The sequence below is a fragment of the Nasonia vitripennis genome, chromosome 4, assembly GCF_009193385.2.
Source record: "Nasonia vitripennis strain AsymCx chromosome 4, Nvit_psr_1.1, whole genome shotgun sequence".
Taxonomy (NCBI): domain Eukaryota; kingdom Metazoa; phylum Arthropoda; class Insecta; order Hymenoptera; family Pteromalidae; genus Nasonia; species Nasonia vitripennis.
This window is the reverse complement of record NC_045760.1, coordinates 27,181,581-27,191,888: the sequence shown is the minus strand read 5'-3', so window position 1 is coordinate 27,191,888 and position 10,308 is coordinate 27,181,581.

The window sequence follows — 10,308 nt, the reverse complement described above, 5'->3', positions numbered from 1 at the left end:
ACAAATAAAATCCATTATTCTTTCGGAGCGAGTCTCAGCCTTGCTATATATGTATGTGTGTGTATATTCCAGTCGAGTAGCTCGCGCGACATTTATCATTCGGCTTTAATGCCCGCTGCTCTGCAGAGACGTTAAAACGGACATAATAGGATTGTCCGACTATTATTCGACTCTTCCGTATGTACTATAATGACGAAAGTTTCGCACGGACGGAGAGAAAAGCTCCGCGTTTAATTTCATTTTCATCATCTCATCTCTTGAAAAATATCATCCCTCGCGGATTTGTTTCCAGACACGCTAATTTTATCTCCAACTACGTGTACGATATATTCAAAGGGTTGTATGAGCATAAAAAGACTCATCGAAACTGCGGCAGCGACGAAGGCAATAAACCGGCAGGACGATTTTAAGCATCGAGCTTTCTCGACAGGAAATAAAATAATAAACGAACCGCGAGCACTCGGGCCAAGCCATGCGTCAGCGGGACGATGACTTTAGAGCCGCGATAAAAATCGGCTAACGGAGCAATATCGGAAAGCAGGAGGCGATTTTCCGAGCTCATAATGACTGCAAGCTCGAGTTTTACGAGGCACTTCGGAATTTCGCCCAACGACGAGGATGATGAAAAATAAAAATAAACATCGGAGAGCTGCACAGGGATGGGTATTTTCGAACTTCCTCGTCATCGCGAAATCGAACGCGAGAGAGAGAGAGAGAGAGAGAGAGAGAGAGAGAGAGAGAGAGAGAGAGAGAGAGAGGGTGATGGCTCGCGACAATGGCGCCGATACAAAGCCTGTTTACTGTCTCCACTCGGCCCCGTGACAATGGAGAACGTCGCTGCGCGCGCATCTTTCGCCTCCTCTCTCTCTCTCCACCCCCGTTATTTTTTCGGGGACACGTACAGACGGAGAGAGTGTGGAAAGATGACGCGGGATTCCTTTTTTTGCATGATTTATAGCTCCGTCGACTGGATCGATTTGTCGAGGTTCGTGTGTACAGGGAAGGTGATGCGATGTGATCGTGTGCGTGTGTATATAGTCTCTCTGTAATAATGGGACGAGAATAAATTTTGTTTGCCAGAGGTGAGACAATGTATACGCGTCCGATGTAGGCTATTGAGTCGGAGAACTGCATTATGCGCTGTATTGAATACCTTTATTCAACGCCTGGCAAATAAGAAGTTCATTGTGATTTGTTTAAAACAACGTCGGTGTGTGTTAAAACGTTACTATGTATAAAGCTCAATCTATGATGTACATCCCTGCGACTCTAATAAAAATCACATATTCCTCCCTCTCGAGATCAATCCGCTCCAGCCAGCGTGAAACGAGGCTGAATAGCATCGAGGCACACCGAGAGGCATATATATACTCGTTACGTACCAATATTCGCAATCAAACTCGAGCAGTGAAGAGGGGTCGTGGCGACAAACGCGAGACTGAGGGGCTGCGCCGCCGCGCGCTGCGCCCCCCGCGCGAGAAACTCGCAAATCAGAGAAGGAGCCACTGACTGGCAGCCGATTAACGATCGTCGCTGATGCTTGATGGCTCTTGTTAATGAAGCTTAGAGTTTTAGAATTTCTTTGTTTTTTTATTTTAATTGTCAGAAAAAAGTGATAGCGATTGAGGCCGGAGTAGTTGCTTATTCGATCGATGATTAGTTAGTGATGTTGAATCGATTGTAAAATAGTTTATACAGTTTTTGAAGTATTTCAGTTCATTTTATGTTTGTTTTGCTAGTTGAAATTTCATTTAACTTTCAAATGATTTATCCATGCTTATATTTGAGGTTATAATACCTCTACTTTCTTATAATTTTTAGCAGTTGCCGCATCATAAAGCGACTGTAGCGCCAAACAGACGTAGATTTTCTAAGCTCAAAAACGTATCTTTTCGAATTGTGGAAATTCGAACGTTTGAAACGTGGTAATCATTCCAATCATTTTCTGATTGTCTATTCGTTTTCGTACGCACGTATAACCCCAAAAAGTGCAAATAAAGGTAAACATTATGTAACTAGAACGCGCCAAGTATGACACAACTCTCTCATCTCGTTATTCACACGACGATGATTAAAATATAACGAGACCCTCTCTCTCTCTCTCTCTCTATCCCACTCGTTCCTAGCTTAAAAAAAGAGAGACGTGTACGACAGCTTAGCGTCTTACACGTAAACGAAGGGAATAATTCATCGCAGTAGCGCGCGATGTCGTACGTGTGATGCAGGGAGAGAGAGAGAGAGAGAGAGAGAAAGCTGTGCTCGAGCATAGGGTGGCAACATATATTGTCCCGAAGACAAAAGCTCCCCCGGCGCTCTTACAAACCACGCGCGCGCTCGCGCGATAATTTGCGACACCAGCAGCATCTCTCTCTCTCTCTCTCTCACTCTCTCTGCGTGTTAACAGCGTGTATTACCACGTCGACAGTGCGTAGTTTCGGAGCTTCGAAAAGTTATACACAAAGTGTATACACAGTAGTAGTAGTAGTGGCAAAAAGAGCCGCTGAATCGACTCTCCGCGTGTATCGAGGGGCTGCTGGAGAAATAATTTAAAAGCTGAATTGAATTTTTTTCCTCCTCCTACGGAGAGAGAGAGAGAGAGAGAGAGCGAGTCTTTCGTTCGGGAGGCGTACAATAGCTCAATGGCGATGTATCAAGGAAAGTCGACTCGCGCGCGCATTGTATCGGCCTTTCCTCCGCCCTCGCCTCTCTTTCTCCCCACTCTATTTACCCTCATCTTTCTTCTTCTTCCTCCTCCTTCTCCTCCTCTTCTCTACGTTCGCTTGTTTTCCTCGCTGATGTTTATTTTTTGCGCACAGCCAAGGAATTTGTTTATATCTTATGTACCGCTTTTTTGAGATCGATCATAGAACGCCGTTAGCGATAAACAGCGCCGAGAGAAACAAATTCACGAGGCAGGGACTTTTTCCGCGATAAACTCCGCCGGCCTCGTTTGCGTGCGGTCGCGTCGCTTCCGTCCTCCGCTTTCCCTTTCAATTCCATTTTTTCCGAAAGCTCCAGTGTCGTATTGTGCTCGAGCTTTGCAGCTTTTTATCGGTGAGTGTATATCGTCGCCTCGTTTTGTTATAAAATTAAATATCCGGATCCGAACGACAGTGTGAACTGACCTAAGGTACGAGCGAACGGAGTAGGCGACGTATATAACTATATACATACACACCAGTCGCGCACAGAGAGCCAAAGAGAGAGAGAGAGAGAGAGAGAGAGAGAGTTTCAGGCGCGCAAAGGTACAAAGGGTGGAGACAATGGGAAGCGCCGCCCCCGAGATATTGAAACAATGGAGGCCGAACAATGGGCTACTGCTGCTGCGAAATTTCAAGCCGCGATCGAAAATACACACACGTGTGTGATACCCGACGGCTGCGGGAATTTTTCCTCGCAAATTCAACTTTACGGGAATAATCCTCGTACACCCGCGTAATAAAAAGTACGTGCAGCGCGGCGATAATGAAAGAAACTTACGCGGCTTTATCTCCAGCTCTGTGTCTCCGGCGAACAATAGCGAGCGGAGGAAGCCGAGTATAAGAATATCGTTTTACGAGCCGCGTGTACTTTATACATTCGCGAAAACCGACGGCTCTCTGAAAGCCAGAGGGAGAAAGAGTTCCGCCGGCGAGAAAAGGAGTGTCGTGTGCGGATAATATGCAAAAAGGCCGAGGCTCGTATTTTAGAAGAGAAGAAGAAGAAGAAGCTGCCGGACGACCCCAACGCGCTTTTAATCGAGGTCGAGTGCCGAAAGGGGGATCCTGTATACAGACACTGTGTAGAGGACTGAAACTTTATTTTTTTTTAGGTGATCGGGAATAACCGAGCGATTTATCGATAAGAAGAAGCTATGCACACTGCGGACGCTCCCATTGATATCGTCGTATAGTCGCGGGCAAATACGCGCCGGTATCCACACACAGATCGAGAGAACAATAGCCTGTCAAGTGTGTACCCAGAGCTGTATGGATCATCCCTCCGCGCGATATATATCGGGTTGACTTTATTGGCCGCTGTTTCACCGATCGGAGAGAGAGAAAAGTCGAAGACGAAGCTTACGCGCGCGTATGTGTGTGTGTGTGTATGTGTGGAGAGAGCAAATACAGGGGGGAAATCGATTTCCAGCAAATAATCGGATACTACACTACACGAGCTGCAAGCATACGCCCCGAGCGCATAATTCAGAATCGACAAAGCAGCAGATTATGGAAATAGAGTCCCCGGAGCAGTCTTTCTCTCTCTCTCTCTCTCCGAGCTTTCGCAGCTCTCTCTCGTGTGTATAAAGCTCGGCGTCGCAGTGTTGCCATGCCGACCATTGTCGCGACTATATATACATACGCACAAGCGCTACAGAGTCTCTCGCGCATAGGTACGTACGTACGTACAGCGGTACAGCTCATCTCCCTAACGACTCGTCGTTAATGTTGTACCAAGCGCGCGTTTGCCTTCACGTGCCCCTGCACAACACCTGCGAGTGAGAGAGAGAGAGAGCCACCTCTCACCCCCTCTGTGTGTATACGTGGTTGTATCTATGTTTCTCGCGAAAATCGAGTCATCGCCGAAAAAGAAGAAGCGATTAACTCGGTTAACTTGATATAAAAGCGCCTCGTGTTTGTTTGTGCGTCTGTATATAGTATAGAGAATAGCACAAAGAACAAGAAGTCGAGCTGAACATCGCGTATAATTAATGGCTTCGCTTGTTTTCCGGGACAAAAGAGAGAGAGGATCGATCGCCGCCGACTGCGCTTCCTCGGCGCCGACTTTTTACGTCGCATCACGTCCTTCCGACTATCTTATTCGCGTGACGTTGTCGATTTTTCCGTACTTCGGTGTGTACTGTAGGAACATAGACAAATTGAGTATTAGACGCGTATTCGAGCTTTTCTGGGATTAGATTTCGTTCGCGATTTTTCGCGATCGATCGCCGATCATTTTTCGAGAGAAGAAAAGGCGACAGCACACGTGTGTGGAGTACACACATCGACCCCCGCCAAGTCCGATTGGAAATCGAAGGGCGGATGAAAGTAAAAGCTCGCGTTTGATGGATTTTCCGCTGCGTATTACATATTGTATACATTGAAAACGGCAAATGAGCCGTGCTCGTATATCGTTAGAGGGAATTTTAAAAGAATATAATCGTTCCAGAAGCTTTCGACGAACCGTTCAAGGTTTGTTATTCAAAATAACAAAACACGACGTGTAACCGCGCAACATTACGGCAGCTCGATGCGTGACCGGTTCCTCGTGATCGATCGCCGTGAGCTTTAAACACGAGCTTTGCGGTCAAATGATCCAGAAAATCGTATGCGCGAGAGAAAGAAATCGTCAACGCGTCTCTCTTGAATCCGATCAATGAACCGACGTAGTCCAGTCGGGGCAAGAAAAGCTCGAGGGCGTGTGTGAGCATAGGGGGAGAGAAAGGGGGACACGCTGACGTGTAGTAAATAGAGAAGCCCGAATGTTTGGCCTCGACGTGTACACACACATACACACACACACACAAGGCGTATAGGAAATGGATTTGGCATGCAGATTCGGTCTTTTTTTCTTCTTCCCTCGTGCAGTCGTATACTTTTGCCTCTCGTTATTTCACTTATAAGCGGAAGCAAAGCGCGAGTTATTACATACGTTTAACGAAGATCGATGCAGTGCGGTTAAGAGGGTATTACGAGCAGAAAATTGCCGCGGAGAGGTGTGTACACTCGAGAGAGCGCCACAGAGACCCTCAACCCTTTGCCCCCCCCCCCGCATTGTCATTCTAATCTATGCACACGAGCGCGACACTTTTCTTCGCGAGTAAGAGAGAGAGGCTGACGTATGGCTGTATAAACGCCGGATTTACATATTTTTCGGGGCGCTCTCCTGGAAAACCTGCCCCGCGCGACTGCCACGTGCCCCGTTATGCTATATTCGCATTTTTATATACCGCGAGTGTATTAAAAGCTCAGATGTGAGGAAGACTTGTGTTGTTTTTATTATGCTGGCGAGTTTTGTGCTTTGTTAGATATTATATAGTTTAGGTATTGTATATACTTACTAGATCACCTTGTATCTGCAGAAATTTTTTTGTATAAACTATAAAGTGGCGTGTTGATAAACACGTTACTTTGTTCACGGGTAGAAATTTTGAGCAAATGTTGATCAGCTATAGAATAAAATTCATTTAAAAAGCCTTGTTGGGTAAAGTTTACAATTTTCGCTTAACTCGTCTTGAGAGAAATTGACACGAACAGTGAGATGAATTCACACGTTGTAATGATTGTTGCATTTATTTCTTAATATTTATTGATAAATAATAACAAATAAATGCTAGAAAATTTGTATAGGAAGGTGTCAAGTATCGAACCCCATTCGTGTGGGTGAGAGGCGAGCACTCTTAAGCAAATTTCACTCAACTAAAAATCAGCGATTTTTACCCGTGTTCGAATAACAAAACTTAATTCTGCTTATTTGGAATTTAAAGAAAGTGTTTAAGCAAATATATCGAACTATTTTTTCGCAACGCACACAGCGGATCAGATGACAAACAGGACAAATCTCTTTCAGGACAGTTCGCGAGACCGATCCCTCTAAAGGATGATCCAATTTTCCAAATATACCTATACACAGTATCCTCTCTGTGTCGCAATGCGCGAACGCTATATGCATAGGGCGAGAGAATGGCGAAAAGTTTCAACTGTATTAGAGCCCGAGAGAGAGAGAGAGAGAGAGAGAGAGAGACCTTGCTCTTTCCGCCGGTACTTAAAGTTCGTGCCTCCTCTCATTATGCGTATTACTCTCTCTCTCTCTCTCTCTCTCTCTAGCTATATACACATATAGGTATACCATAGCAGAGCTATGGAGCTCTCCTTTCATTCCCTCCTCCCCCGCTTGCGCCGTCGTCGTTTTCTTCTCCCCGGCGATTCATTTATTGCCACTCGACAAATAATTACCAACCTAGCGACGATGCTCGCGTCGCAAGAGAGAGAGAGAGAGAGAGAGAGAGAGAGAGAGAGAGAGAGAGAGAGAGAGAGAGAGAGAGAGAGAGAGGAGAGAAAGAAATAGAGAGAAATCGCACATAATGGCGGGGCTCAGACAGAGTATTGGAAGCACAAAATGCATTCAGAGGACTCTGAATCGAGAGAAAAGTCATTCAGGCGCGACTTAATATAACCCGCCGCCGCCGTCGACTCTCTCTCTCCCTCTCGGGCTCTTTTCCATGAAGCTGCGCAGCGCGCGACAACGACCGCCCTAGACTTAAGGCTCGTTCACACCGGCGCTGCGCCGAGATTTCATCGGCGGTTGTTGTTGTTGACGTGTGGTGCAGGGGCATAATTTAAATACTGATTCGAATATTTTCCAAGCGTGTAGCTTGTGGAACCTCCTCGATTTCTTATTAGAAAACGTCTGGATAATATTATGCTGTAGTAACACGGATTTCAATAATAGTTACTATTGTACTTTTTTAAAATTTTTGTAAACTTCTTACAACAACCAGTACAACTTTCGACACACTTGCACTCGCAGTTATAGCATAAGCGGCCTAAGCAGCAAGCCAAACAAGTGGCATACCACAACTATATCTATACACTCCGGCAAGCATATTGTTACGAGTGAAATGGGAAAGTGCCTATGCGCCACCTATGTGCAGTGACGCAAGCGCCATCAGTCTGAAAATGCTTTGTATTCGGATCTGATAATTCATATCGCTCTAACAATCCACGGGTAAGGTTGAACTCGTAAAAGTTTTTTTTTTCAAATATATAAATTAACACAATTTAGTCGGGAAACTTTTTGCACTTGCGACGTAAACATTATACAAGTTATCCTCGAGTTTCGGCTTCGAATGAGGAAGACATAAATTTTTTAAAGTATATTAAAAGTTGTTGAAATTTTTAGACATACTACATTTATTGTATACATAATACAGAATAGTATGAATACTCAGCGATATAATCAAGTGTTTGATGAAAATCTATAAAATACACTCCAGAAGTGTCGAAAGTGAGCAGAAAATCCAAAGTTGCGTTTCACACATCCGGCCCATTGTACACACCATCATCAGCAGCAGCAAACGTCTCTCTGAAGCATCTCGGAAAAGTATACAGCGAGAAAATTTCCTTATTGCGCGTCAAGGGCTGCCGGAAATTGACTAGGATATTTGCAGCCTCTTGATACCGACTATCTAGGGAATCTTCTCTCTACACGACGTACTCTCGATTCCAAAATCGTGAGTCGCTGTATGTTTGCGCGACACACGATTTGTTTGCTTCCCTCGCGCGACACGTGTCTTCCGTGTATATATTACATACTTACACTTACATCATCTATTTGCGAAACGACGCTGCAGTAGGATATTTATAACAGCGTAGGCAGCCGCGTCGTGTAGGTGGCGCCACTGCACGGCTTTAGAAACAATTTACGCTTTATAATTATCCCGCGTATTTTTAAACGAATACAATAGTCCCTCGCTCGCGCACTTCCTCGACATATAGGTATGAGGTGGACAATGCGAGGGCTAAGGAAAAACAAAGTTGTAAAACCTAGCGTGAGCGTCATTGTGGCTTCTGTTTAGCCAACAAGAGGGACTTAATACGAGAGCAGCTTTCGTGTGTGTGTGTGTGTGTGTGTGTGTGTGTGTGGGCGAGGAATCGCGAGCAGATACAAGATAAAGGAAGCGTGGGCTGTAAGCTACACGGGCATTACACGCGTATAATGGACGAAGGAAAGAATTTATTTATACGCGACCTCGAAGTGTATTTCAATTTTCCATCCGTCGATATCTGTGTATACGTGAATAGTATCGTGATTAATTGCGATATTGATGTGTATGGAGAAAGTATAAACACAATGAGCCACTAATCAGGCGATAACGTTGTGGGAACGAACAAACGATAAATCCTCGAAATTTTTCATCAATTGATTCTTAAAATCTCACACAATTTTTCCTCTCTCAAAAATAAAAAAAAAAACAATCTTCGTCGCGCAGCTTACGATAAATACCGCACAAAAAGAGTCCTCGAAAGAATTTAATCACATTTAATTACGCCGGCAGCGAATTCCGCGCCTCTTCGGGGTCTCATCCTCTTTTCGTGTCCGCAGCGCATATGGGGGCGCGAAACGAGTTTAATTTACTGTCGGCGCTGCGCACGCGGCGGTATAAATATTTTTATTTATATCAGCCGACGTGACCCGCGCGAGTATAAGCCGTTAATTTACGCGGAGTATATATATAGGGAGGCGAAATTTTCGGCGATTTATGAGCGCCGACTTAATAAACAGGCGGATTAGAGGCGCAGCTCCTCCTCTCTTCTTTTTCAATACATATAACGCGCACAATCGGCTAATTCTGGCCGAACGACCGGATTTCGCCGTTTTTTCCGGAGAATACGGACTGTTTGGTTATCGGCTGCATTGTGGGAATGTATTCTCGTTCGGTTATACGTATTATCGCCGCGGATGTATAACTGTCGAAGAATCAAGCTGGATAGCTGCTCGTGTCAAAGAAAACACGTAACCGAGTTTATATTGTCGTAGCTCAACTGTGCCTTTTCTCTTTATTCTTCGAGGCTGATGCAGCCGTCGGAAACGCGCGTATAGAGGGCTGGAGCGGAGAAAAGTAGAAAAGAATGGAGAGAGAGAGAGAGAGAGAGAGAGTGGGAACCTTTAAAAGGAATGAAATTGGCGAAGGCCATACCGAGTTTAATTTACAAAATCGACCGCGTGATTTTGCCTCCTCAACCCTTTCTCTCTCTCCCTTATGCTTATAATATATACGCGCGCGATACATCCTACTCGCGGAACGAATCGAATCGAAGCCCTTTTGCCGATCGGTTCGGGGGCTTCGACCCTTGAGAGCTGTTTTCTTTTTATTTCGCGACTGTGCGCGTACAACCCTATTTCCTCCTCTGTGTCGCGTGTTTTTCGTATATATTCAAGCCCCTCTACAGCCTGTGTCTCTCTTCTTCGAATATAAATCGAATTAGAAAATATTGCGTTGCACGATTATATAAGCCGTGTCCTTATATATTCTAATTTCGAAAATACGTACGTGTATAACTGTAAAATTCAAGCGATACACTATATACAAGCTTTCTCGCGCAAGTGCGTAATCCTCGCACTAAATTATGCGCTTACATACATATCCCGCGAACTTTAATTAGTTCCCCATAAATTTCCCACCGATTTACCATCGGCTCTGTCTCTCTCGCGGAGAACTTATCGCTCGTTCTCTTATCCCGAAATTTATGTACGTGTATACAGCACAGAGTCGAGGTGTGCGTATAATGCAATAATAACAACACAGAGAGAGAGAGAGAGAGAGAG